The sequence below is a fragment of the Rhodamnia argentea genome, chromosome 4, assembly GCF_020921035.1.
Source record: "Rhodamnia argentea isolate NSW1041297 chromosome 4, ASM2092103v1, whole genome shotgun sequence".
NCBI classification, from domain to species: domain Eukaryota; kingdom Viridiplantae; phylum Streptophyta; class Magnoliopsida; order Myrtales; family Myrtaceae; genus Rhodamnia; species Rhodamnia argentea.
The window spans coordinates 18,124,708-18,136,727 of NC_063153.1; the positions used below are offsets into that span (position 1 = coordinate 18,124,708).

Below are 12,020 nucleotides of genomic sequence, written 5' to 3' on the forward strand. Positions count from 1 at the left end.
GAGTTAGTAAATTTAAAGAATTTTTTGTAAGAAAGAAAAACATAAAAGTTGGTAAACACTAAAAAAAGTTTATGAATTAAAAGAACCAGATAAATAGTTTTAAGGAACTCCAATTTCAACTGGTAATCCAAAAATAGTTGTCAATTTAATCAGAGAAAACCTAATAAGGTATTCAAATTAAGATTAGAAAATCCATATACGAATTGATATATATATAAGGTACTATGAAAAAAGACAAATAAAAGTTCATCAAAAATATAAGAAAAGTTTGTATCTTGTAGATTACTACAATAAGAATTTCGTAAAAGTATTGGTAAGCAGGTGATCGGTGTTTTTCACCAACAATTTTTTTTTAAAGATTTAATGACTTTTTTAGAATTTCATTAGTACGGAAAACAAATCCTTTTTGTTAACGAAATAGTAGAATCCTCCTTAATCCTAACATAAGATGATGTGTGATTTATTGGTTAAGTTCCAAGAAAAAATCTTTTTGAAGTCATTTTCCTGACGCTGAGTCGCAACTCCCTTCACGAGCAGAAACAATCCTAAAAGTAATACAACAAAGGTGTCGTGAAACCAAAACTCGAGTAGCCCTTTGAAAATTGTAGCGACAAAACCTAATGCAATGTCAATATGATCATTAGGACATGAGAGACCATAGATCTGTGAAGATCATGCATATATACACACACATATATACATTCAAATTATTCTGTAAGATATCAAATCTCGACAAAGATAATATGTACACTAACATGAGAGTCTTTTCACACGCAATACATGAATTAAAAGAACAAATCGTTGAAGAATACATGTGTTATAGATTACTCGTGCATTTGAAAATACAAAAAGCCTTATACTTCTAGCATAAATGATTATAACTGTAGTAGATGCCCCTAATAAAATAAAAAATTGTGCAAAATCTGCCCTGGACGATGGTAAGATGAATGAACACGCGGAGCTCGTATAAACATTTGATTTGATTGCCGAATTTATGGGCTCTTTTGCGATACATTTTCGAAATGTTATTGAACAAGACATATATCTATTTATCGATAACATCTTTCGTTTCGTCCAAACAAGAAATCGAAACATTTGACTTCTAAACATAAACATTTTACTTACCCGTGTGTAATATAAATATGTAAGAAATGGCTACATTGAAAATACTCTTTGCACTTAAGCACAACACAAGATTAACTCTAAAAGTAGAGACAATTTCAACAAAGAAAATCCATTAATCCACAAAAATTGTGCATCCCCTCCCTCCGCTAATTAAGCCCTGAAAAAGTATCTCCTCCCCAATCCTTCTCTGCAATATTGGCATTACATTATGAGCAAAAAAGGTGAAAGTGTCCACACCACTATTACAGTCAAAAAGGTGTCCTCTCCCTTTTACACCATCCATCCATAGATCTTCACATTCCCAAAAAAATTTAAAAAAATAAAAAAGAAATACATTTCTATTATTTTTAATCTTTTCCACTGGTGATCGAATCAAGAAAAGCTTTTTCCGTATCCACCATATTCATACTTTCGATGGGAGGATTATGTTAATTCTCTCTGTCACAACAACATAACACTTTAAGATCGATGAGGATCCCATTTGCAGGAAAAGGGAATATTGTTCATTGATTTGAGCGTTAGTGCCCAGATTGCACCCATCTAGACAAATTTTTATTGACAAAAATATAGCTAGAAGCTAGCTATTCTAGAATGATGCTAGGATATGCGTTTGAATTTTCCCATTTTCACTTTTTGTGATTGAGGAAACAAGTATATACATTTTCATTGAGTTTGACGGTTCATGCGCTCCGGTTTTGATTCGGCTTGAAGAAATAAGTTAGCCACTGGACTTCACAACATGCATTTACCATGGATCAATGTTGACCATTGGTTATTTCTTACTTCTCGAGGAGATATACTTACCCTTTGTGTTGCGTCCAAATGTTCCTTCATTGAATTTTTCCATAAGTGGACTCCGAATTGTTTGCTCGTGCATCCTCATTTGGCAAGGGAATTGTCCAATTCACAAATCAAAGTTTAGACTTTACTCGAAGTGCCAAAGTCGTGACTCTATCCGCTAGATAACTTCCTGACAAATCAATGGTTGATTATAGAAGGGCTCATTCGCATCTACCATTTTCAAGCCATGTGGGATATGGCTTTTTGGATGATTATTTGTTGTGTTGGATGCATCAGAAGCCGGATCGAGGAATGACATTGAAACGAGTTTGTAAATAATGTGATGAAATGACCTAGTTGCTATTATAGCATGTAAATTTGGGACAAGTCAAATTTCAGTATAAAAGCTTCAACTTCTTGTTTGCGTCTCTCTATCTATATGGACCAATATACAAGAGACGTGAAAGCATTCATCTAAGAACAAAAGCAAAACTTTCAAACTTCAGACTAAACCCATATGCAATTTAAAGTAGAACATCACACAAACTAACTATCAAGGCACTTTTCAACTGTACATATAAATATGAGGGGAGAATGTGATAAAAAGGCCAAAAGGGAAAGAAGCCATAAGGCTCTGGAATTCCGTAATTCTGAACCAAGTCCCTTTGAAGTTTGAAGAGCGCATGCCCTCTCAAGCTGACACACAAAACACAACACAACCATCTTTTCTCTCTCTCTCTCTCTCTCTCTCTCTCTCTCTCTCTCAAAGGGTATGCAGGGGCTCATCTTTTAAAGCAAAGCAGCCCCATGACATGGATTCTCTTTTGCCAGTGCAAAATCCATAGATCGCTTCTCTCAAGAGATAGTACTAGATTCTATTTTCACGCTTTTTTAACCTTTCCTCACCTTTAAAAATTTCTCAGGGGCAAAGAAAATTTCAACAATATGTAAGTCTGTGTCTGCTGTCTATGTATGCTTTATTCATAAACCCCTATGGAATATTCAAATTTTGCATGGGGATTGAATAACTCATGTGGTGATTGTGAATGTGAATGCCACTTCTTCTTTTTTTCTTTTTGGTGGGTTTATCAGACCCCATTATTATAAGCTTTTTAAGAGGGCCATCACTTCCCACTCTTTGCTGTCATCATTGCAGCTGAGGTGGGTGGGCATACTCTGCATTTAGCTTTTGTTCATCCTTTTTTGGAAGCGTTGAAGGAATGTCTCTTTGCTTGTGCTTGTGTCCTTCTCTCCTCCCCCCGTCTCCTCTTTTTCTGTTTCTGTGCCTTTCACTCTCTTGGGACTGTACTACCACTACTGTTGGGTGTGATGGAGGAATTCACTTTCATCCATAAATTTTTTGGGTTCTTGCTAATTAGTACTCTCATCCGCATGACATTATTGCTGTATTATCACCAGTCCTTCCCAAAATGATTCTAACCCCACATCATTGTGGTATCATCATAGATCTATCAAGAGATCATTCAAACTCCTCGCTAAGAAGAGAAGATCGCCGGATTTCCTTGTCTTTTTCCTGATAATTTTTTTTCTTGGGGGATAACTAGATAGATAATAAGAAATATGATTTCATTCTGATTTAGCCTAATTAGCACCGTTATGCTGCGCAACCCTATGTGCTAAGCTGCTGAGGATCACGTGGGAATGTCTTTCAAGTGCTGTCGAAGCTTCGTAGTTATCCTTTCTTTCTTTACTTCTAATCATCCTCTTATTTCTTTTGTGTTCATACAGACAACATCACATCACTCAGTGGAATAAGGCTTAAATATGTAGTCGTTGGGGTCGTGAAGTGGAAGACCATGTTTAGATTTATTCTGGATTTATTGTTTAGATTCACTGATGTCGCGAAGCGCGACTGTTTGATGTCAGCTAGAGAGACCATAGCTTCAACGGCCCAAGCTCCATGAACCCAGAAAAGTGAAAAACGATGGACCCCGCCTTCTTAAGAAGTGACGATAGCACAATCACTAGATAATTTGAATCATTTGTGATTTCTCTCTTGAGCGCGCGGTAGAAGTCCAATACTTTCGTCTAGGAAGATCGCCCGTGAACATATCCAGTTAGTTCCACTTTTTCTCAAAAACTTATGTCAATGAGTTATGGGCCAATTATGATATATTACCTTCTCAACATCATATCAATTCTCCGATTGTGGGATTTCTCTAACACAACTCACACGTGGATCGTAACATTCTCAAAGTGATTATTGTACTATAGCTCTTCCTTGGAAAAGAACATACTTTACAGCAATGACATTTTATCACTTTCTTCGTACGAAGAAAATATTTATTGCTACTTCGCTGATAATTGAGAGACCAAAGCTACGCTCTTATTTTTTGATTACATGACAATGGCCACCTGCATACCCCGATGTAGAGGTGGCTGGTTCCACGGAACTGGCGGTTCCAGTTCGGAACAGCCGGTTTTTAGGTTCAATAGCTCTTTTTCCCGGGCCTTCTCCCTTTTTTTTTTTTTAAAAAAAAAAATCGGGATCGGAACCGTGGGCCCGGTCAACGGGCCGGTTCCGGGCCCCGGTTCAATATTGGCCATGTCTACCCTGATGCATCTCTCAGGCCCGAAGACAAAAAGAAAGGGGATGGGCAACAAACATTTCAGGGCAAGAGACTAGTTACGTCCTGGTCTACCTTCTTTCCTTCCACCAAGCCTTGTAGGCAATACATGTTCACTTTTGCTCAAGCTCTCTCTACTGTTTACCCGGGAAACGATCTTCAAAGGATGGGCTTCTGTGTTGAACACCCATTCATCCACAGGAATCACCGATGGAGGCGAAAACAGGAGGTACATATACTTGAGGGTCTCTGCAAGGAAGAAGCTTTGCATCATGTTGTCCTTAGCACCAGTATTCACCTGACCAAATAAACACAGAAAAAGGATAAAAGTCAATTTCATCTTCTTCCTCATGCCTTGGATTTGCGCACGATTTAAAGAACTTCCTTTGAACATGTATATTGACAAGCGAAATGCATAGGATGCTTCAAGTTTCACGATATACTTACGTTTGTCAGCCTGACATACCCGGTCTCTAAGCGACTGTTCTTCTCAAATGCTTGGAAAATTTCCCAACCCCAATCTTGATACATCTTGTTCCTGGTGAAACGCCATAGGTAAAAGAGTGACTTGACGGTTTCGGGCCTCATGAGGTTATACGGGCTATCGACACTCACGTCCTAGTGGCATTTCATTCTCTTCAGACGAAACATCCGAGACATAAGAAATACATAAATGTGGTGGATCAAAGGTAATGTACCTGTCCAGGGGTAAAAACGTAGTCCTCTCCTGCCAATTTTGTACGTGTCATCAGATAGAAATTGTAGCATGTCTTCCCAATCTGCAGTCCATGGTGGACAAAAGCTCAAATCTTTAAGCACCATCATGGATCTGCTAATCTACCCCAAGTTGTTGCCAAATAGAAAATGACTGTCTACAAGGTGTTGGCAGTACAAATGTGGTGCATAATCCCAAGTATGGCTGGGTAAGTCAGTACGGCCAAAGAAAATGGTCGCATAATGTGCACGCTTTTAATCAGTTGATTTCTACTAGGCTCATTCTTCGGCTACCCTTGCGATATCAGAAGTTCAAACAAATAGCAGCCGTCAATTGAAAAGCAAAGCTTCCAGAATCCACCCCAAAGATCACACAGCATACAGGAAGTTGAATTTAGGAATATCCAGGAAAGCCAAGTTACTGTGTTGTTTTTAAAACCTCAATCCTTTGCTGCAGTTCCCACATGGTCACACTGAAAGCCTATTTCTTGCGAAATGGATCCATATCGAATGACACTCAATTAATCTTTTCAAATTGAGCAGTAAATTGAAACACCGGAAATTATCACCATGGCAGCCTGAAGTTCAAGCATATTTCACACTTTCAAAATAAAGATTTTTATATGGGCTAGGAGGAATCACTAGGACAATTGATGTAGATTTAAAGACAGCCTGGATTTGAGGTGTCACTGGAAAACTTTCAGTACCTCTCTCAGACGGTTATAGTTTCTGCGAGTGACAGAGACAGACAAGTACCTCTTCCGCAAACGAAAGAATAGCTTTAGCTTTCTTATGGTCAAAGCCAGAAGATCATAGAGCCAACATTCCGGAAGCAAAGCAAGCCAACTCATTCATCCGAAGTCATAAAATATCAATCAATTAGCATGCAAGGCACATAATACAAGAGAAAGCTCTGGTGACTGGCTTCACCTACCTGATCGACAAGCGCATTTCCGTTCTTCTCACATATGCATGCATAAGAAGAAGGGGTCGATTTCCGGACCAAGCTTCGCAAGCCACCCATTGAAGTCTCCCACATCTCCCTGTCCCAAAATTGTTAAAAGGGAATAGTTGAGAAAACTTCCCAAAAACCGAAACCACTCATCATCTGAGTGTATGGTTGTAGCTGGCAGCACTTTTTAGTTTTAAGGTATGTCCATCAATATTTCAGACCGTAACAAATTTCTAGAAAGAGTAAATTTTTCCTTAATTAGTCACCTTACATATGATAATATGATTTTGCAAGCATGGGATCTTTCATCCTGTGTGTTTATTACAAGAAACCGGTGTTGCACGAATAGGTAAATTAAGGGTCCACCCGTCTAAATATAGGCCATAAACGGCTCGACCAATGACGAGAATAAGAACTTCATCATTGATAGTGTATGATGCTTTAAGAAGTTCATGCAATGAGAAATGAGAGGAGGTGTAGAGTTTAACCTTATGGAATTGCATATGGCTGATCTTTCGCTCATGTTCTGCTGCAATCTCTGTGTATTTAACTACCTATAGACAACCAAAAAAAGCAACCAAAAAAAAAAAAATGCCTGTAGACTTTGACAGCTTGAGTTTTGTTCCCCTGTATCCACAACTTGAGTAGATACTCGTAGAAACTGCAAAGCACACAGTAAAATGTTTTTGAGCAGACGTATAACTGAAGAATATTCATACAAATGAAACGAGGAATAATAGGAAGCCATAGGCTTCAACTTCTGAGGATGCTATGCAAGCCAACTGGCAGCTGCTATGAAAATGACTACCAGGACAGCGTTTGTAACACGAGAAGTATTAAACCCTTTCAAGCAAGTGATGAAGACGATTTTCTCAATTTATACTTGATGGAGAGATCACCTTTCTAAGTAATGATGCTCTTCGACTCATGGTGCATGGTGAATCCATGAGGATGAGTTGAGCTTTTACAAGGTATATGACCTGTTCTGACATAACATTTCACAGAAAGCATCTCGGACATGCATTGTGTTGCGCGGAACAAGCGATCGAACAATAAATAAACAGAACAAGAAAATAAATCGGACACCGGATGTACGTGGTTCGGTCGTAGAGACTTACGTCCACAGGGAGAACAGCAACGAATTCCACTATAGAACAAGCGATACACAGAGATTACAGACCAAACTCGAGTAACTCAAACACTCTCGGTGTTTCCCAAGCCCCAATTATATCCAAGAATGCGCACAGTATTTAGCCCTAATTCCTAACGAAATAATATATCAATCTCGCAAAGGAATTACACAAATCTAAAACTCACAAGATTTAATCGGCCCGAGCACTAGTTCTTCTCGATGTAATTCTGCGAACAAAGAAGTCCCAATGTCAAGCACTTGCTTGGAAACGGCGCTTCAAGAACTCCACAATTTCTTCGGATGAAATTCACGAGCAACTGGTTGCTCCGTAGAGAAGTCCCTCTGGTCAACTATCAGCGCACTAAAAACAAACCCTTTTGAGAATATTTATATGTATAAGCCACCGCCAAAGAAAGTGCATGTCCATCTCGGTCAAAGAAGTCAACACCGAATATGCAAAGGGAGATTTCCTGTTCGGTTATTATCTTGCCAAATTCATACGAAACTGACTTCCGTATCTTCTTTTATTCTTATCCTTTATCTTCTGTTAACGGAGTCCAAGTCTGCGTTGGACTTTTCTATTTCTTGCTCAAAGACACCAACGCACAATCAACTTTAATTCGTAAGTTGATTACGTATATATATTTTCCTGTGCTCGATTTAGGATGTCTGCAAATATTCGATTCGGAATCTTCACAATTTTCACTTTGGGCTTAAACTCGAGACATATTATAACACATTGCATGAACATCCAGTCCATACAAACTAAAATATAATTTGATGCAATGCGAATTTGTAGCAACATATTACATATTCAATGGTTCCGTCTGTCATTAAAGTACACTGGTTGATTTAATACACAATGACTATAAAGCAACAGTCTTGCTCATTCAATTTGAATTTTCTGCCTTGGCAAATCATTAATATATGATTTGCAACTAATAGGCTCTTGGTATCTGCCGTTCTAGTATATGTTAAAAGCTGACAAAGCCTGTCTAATACTTGTCGCTAGAGGTGGCCGGTTCAGCCGAACCGCCGGTTCCGGTTCCACGAAAAGGTGGAACCGACGATTCCGGGCCGGTTCCGGTTCCACGACAAGGTGGAACCGGCGATTCCGGGCCGGTTCCGGTTCCGGTTCGGAACCGCCGGTTCTCGAGCCCAACGGCTCTTTCCCCCGTGCCTCCTTTTTTTTTTAAAAAAAAAAAATGGATCGGAACCGGCCCGGAACCGCAGGTTCCGGTTCCGGGTTGGAACTATGGGCCCGGTCAACAGGCCAATTCTGGGCGGGTCAACAAGCCGGTTTCGGGCCCCTGGGCCCATTTGGCCATATCTACCTGTCGCCCTGTGCACCAAATGTGATAAACGATGGAGATGGCTTCCCAGTCTGAGGATAAATGTGTATGGGAAGCAAGCCATCAGCAGGAAAATTTTTATGAAGTACTTCAATGACCTCCACCTGGAAAATGGACAAGAAACGCCTAAACAACCGCGAAAAGCGTCCTCGCATCACATGTTTAATAACTCCGTCTTTTTGCAGTAAATAATAGCTAAATAGCTCGGAGATAGTTCAGGGAGGGGGCCAGTCTTTTGATGCCACCATATCTAAACAAGAATAAAGTGCACTCAGGGTAGCTATAAGCTGATTGCTGATTGAAATTTCAAATGACACTAAGTTGATAGAACTGAAACCTTCTCCTGGTACTTGAGTTGATTTGTCCTTTGGGATAGAGCGATAACTCAAGCTGCATCGTCCCCACTTCAGCCAATATACTGTATCCCTAGAGATGCAAAGACTAAATCATGTCATTTCCTTTTATAATACAACACAACAGTTAAGGTTTATGCAACAGATACATAGCAAAAAATGCATATGGCTGGCATAGGCAGATGTCCTACTGGTGTTAAACTACTCTCTTTAAGAACGTTGTTGTGAAGTATCACTATTCACACTATTTGTCGCATCTCATAGTTAATAGTATTTCAAACTTGATGCAAATGGCGAATGAACCCATAAAGACATTGCGACTAGGCGCTTGATGAGCCAGCAGTACACATAGAATCGGTTTTCTCAGCCTTATTTTATCAGATCGAGCTGGGTCTGCCGCATGTGAATGAATTCACATAAAACCTTAGTCCTTTGGTATCAACATTACGGGATAATCAAGTCATAGTTTGCATCCTGCTTCTCATTCAATCAATCTCATGGCTTAGTCATCTTCCAGACTTGCAATTCCTTCCCCACTCCCTATCAGGAAGTCAGAAATCGTGGCCATTAACCTTTCAGATCATACGCTAGAGAATGTTCATGGTAATATTATAACAACGTCCTCTTGGATCAGCGGAGAGAGAGAGAGAGAGAGAGAGAGAGAGAGAGAGAGAGAGAGAGAGAGATGAAATTTAAGGGTAAAGCATGATTCACGAGAAGCAGAGAAAGGTTGGGAAATTACATTGGCTGAAGGATAATTATGAGCGTGTCCAGTAACCAAGTTGATGATGTAATAATTGATTCCAGAAGGGGTATTCCATGCAGGCAGCAACCTATCTGCAATATCTGTAGCCTTCTCCAGGGAAACTTTGTCCCCAGAAAGATCATGTGCACTCGCAAGTCCACCAACCATCCTGCATCACCGTAAACAAATTTACCCTAAAGACAACAAATGAAGGCACGCTATTTATGTCATGTGAGGGCTAGGGTTCTCCTCCAATTGCATTGAATCCGTTGACGAATGTGCGGAGAGAGAGGGGACTTCTTATCTGTACCTTATGGTTGTCTCAAAGACATTGGCGTCATAGTTGTTGTTGAAGTTCAAGGAGGTAGCCACCCAACTGCAACGTCCACCATCGAATTTGATTGATGGCTGACATTGCCAAATGAATGCAAAATCGAAAGATAAGACAATGCATCTTCTCCATTTTCTGCTCTCTTCTCTAATGCTTTCTGCTGTTCTAGGAACATTTGTCTTAAGTGATGGATCTCTCAGCAGCATTTCTCCCCTCAGTTAAAAATAAGGCTTAGCTTCTTGCTGTTGTTGTCGTTGTTGTAGAGATCTCAGTGTTTGTTACATGCAGCAAATCAATGAAAAGTGACAGACCAACCGATTACACTTCGAAGAATTTCCAAGTCACATTGAACCAACTTCAAAAAGACACCAATCCCACATACTGGCTATATTATATTTGAATTGGCTGTACAATTCTCTGTTGCCGTCACTCGGAGATAAACATTTTGCACACAGAGATGTATGCTTCGTTAGTTCTTAAAAATTTCGAACCACTATTTTTTGAAGGCCAGTGAAAGAGAAGGATGACACTTACTCTCTGGCTTTCTTGAACTGCTCATCAAGTCCCATGATGAACAATGTGTCAAGAGCATCCACGATGGTCACTCCCAGTCCGCCAAAGCCGTCGACCCCATTCTTCGTCTGTGACTGTCAACGCAACGACACATGATGGCAAACGTTAATCTTTGAGGCCAATGTCTATGTTAAGCTAGACTTAAACAGCCTTAAGAATACATGATCCTCATCGACCAAACCTGAAGCTGATCGAATCCCCAAGCATACTTCTCATAAGACGTCCATGCATGAAGCATGGCATCTTTCACCTTCTCTCTCCTTGCACTAGTCACTGGATCATCCCGGGCATCTTTCCCGCTTGGTTCGAGTTGCTCACTTGAGGAAGTGCGATGGTCGTATGCAACATCATAAACAAAAAGCAATGCGATTAAGGCAAGTGCTAACTGTAATATTTGTTTTGTTTTACTAGGTCAACAAGGTGGTGGGACCCACCTTTAAAATAAAATAATAAAAAAAAGGGGCTTCTTGAGTCTTCTACTCCACGGCTCATAAAGGAGGGGAAAAGAAAAAGAAGAAAAAGAAGAAAGAAAGAAGGAGAAGGAAGAGGGGAAAAAAATAAAAGAAAGGACCGTGCGTGTGCACCACCCGTCATGGGCACCACATCGAACTCATTTCACTACGTGCCGCAACGTTAGGTAAGTGATCGCACTCCTTGTTTACCTAATCGGAATAGTTTTCATAACTAGAGCTCAAATTCGGATTGATGGAAAAATTGAGCCATGAAATCAGATTTTGGAGTCGTTATTCTTTGGGGGAATAACAGTTTAGGGTGTTGTGGAACTGTAGGACTTTCTGGAACTCAATTTGGACTTACGGTTTGCTCGAAACAAGTTTTTTCAAATCTGGTACGCTATAGTACAATGCGAATAGTAGACTTTGGGCCTGCATGGTAACCATTCTCGTTCTCTGATTACGGGAACAAAAAAGGATGAGAATCGCGCTTAGTAACGCAAATAATTTTGATTTTGATTTTGTTCTCGGAATCGGTTTTAGAGAATCAGAATTAGTTTTAAAGCAAAATCTAGAACAAAAAAAAGTTGGTTCTGGAAAAAAGAATCACTTTTGAAAATCACAAAATAAAATGAAGCCTCACATCTCTCACTTTTCCCTTTCGGTTCTCTCTTCAATTTTTCCTCAACTTAATAAAAATAAAATAAAAAAAATTGGAAAATTTTAAAAAAATCACAAAAAATTTAGAAAATCCCTAAAAATAGAATAAGCTTATATTAGGCTAGTTTGCCCTCATTTTCATAAATTTGAAATTAAATTTTCTAGATTTCACTTTTCTGTAAAAAATGTCATAGAATATGATGGCATCCAATATGTGGATGATAACATATATACTCGTAGCGATGCGTCACAAAATGTAAACA

The 12,020-nt window shown here is 39.4% G+C and overlaps 1 pseudogene; it reads right to left on the bottom strand.

Moving 5' to 3' along the window:
- Nucleotides 1-4,244: 4,244 nt before the first annotated feature.
- On the bottom strand, nt 4,245-10,957 carry LOC115744552 (annotated as a pseudogene).
- Nucleotides 10,958-12,020: the final 1,063 nt, after the last annotated feature.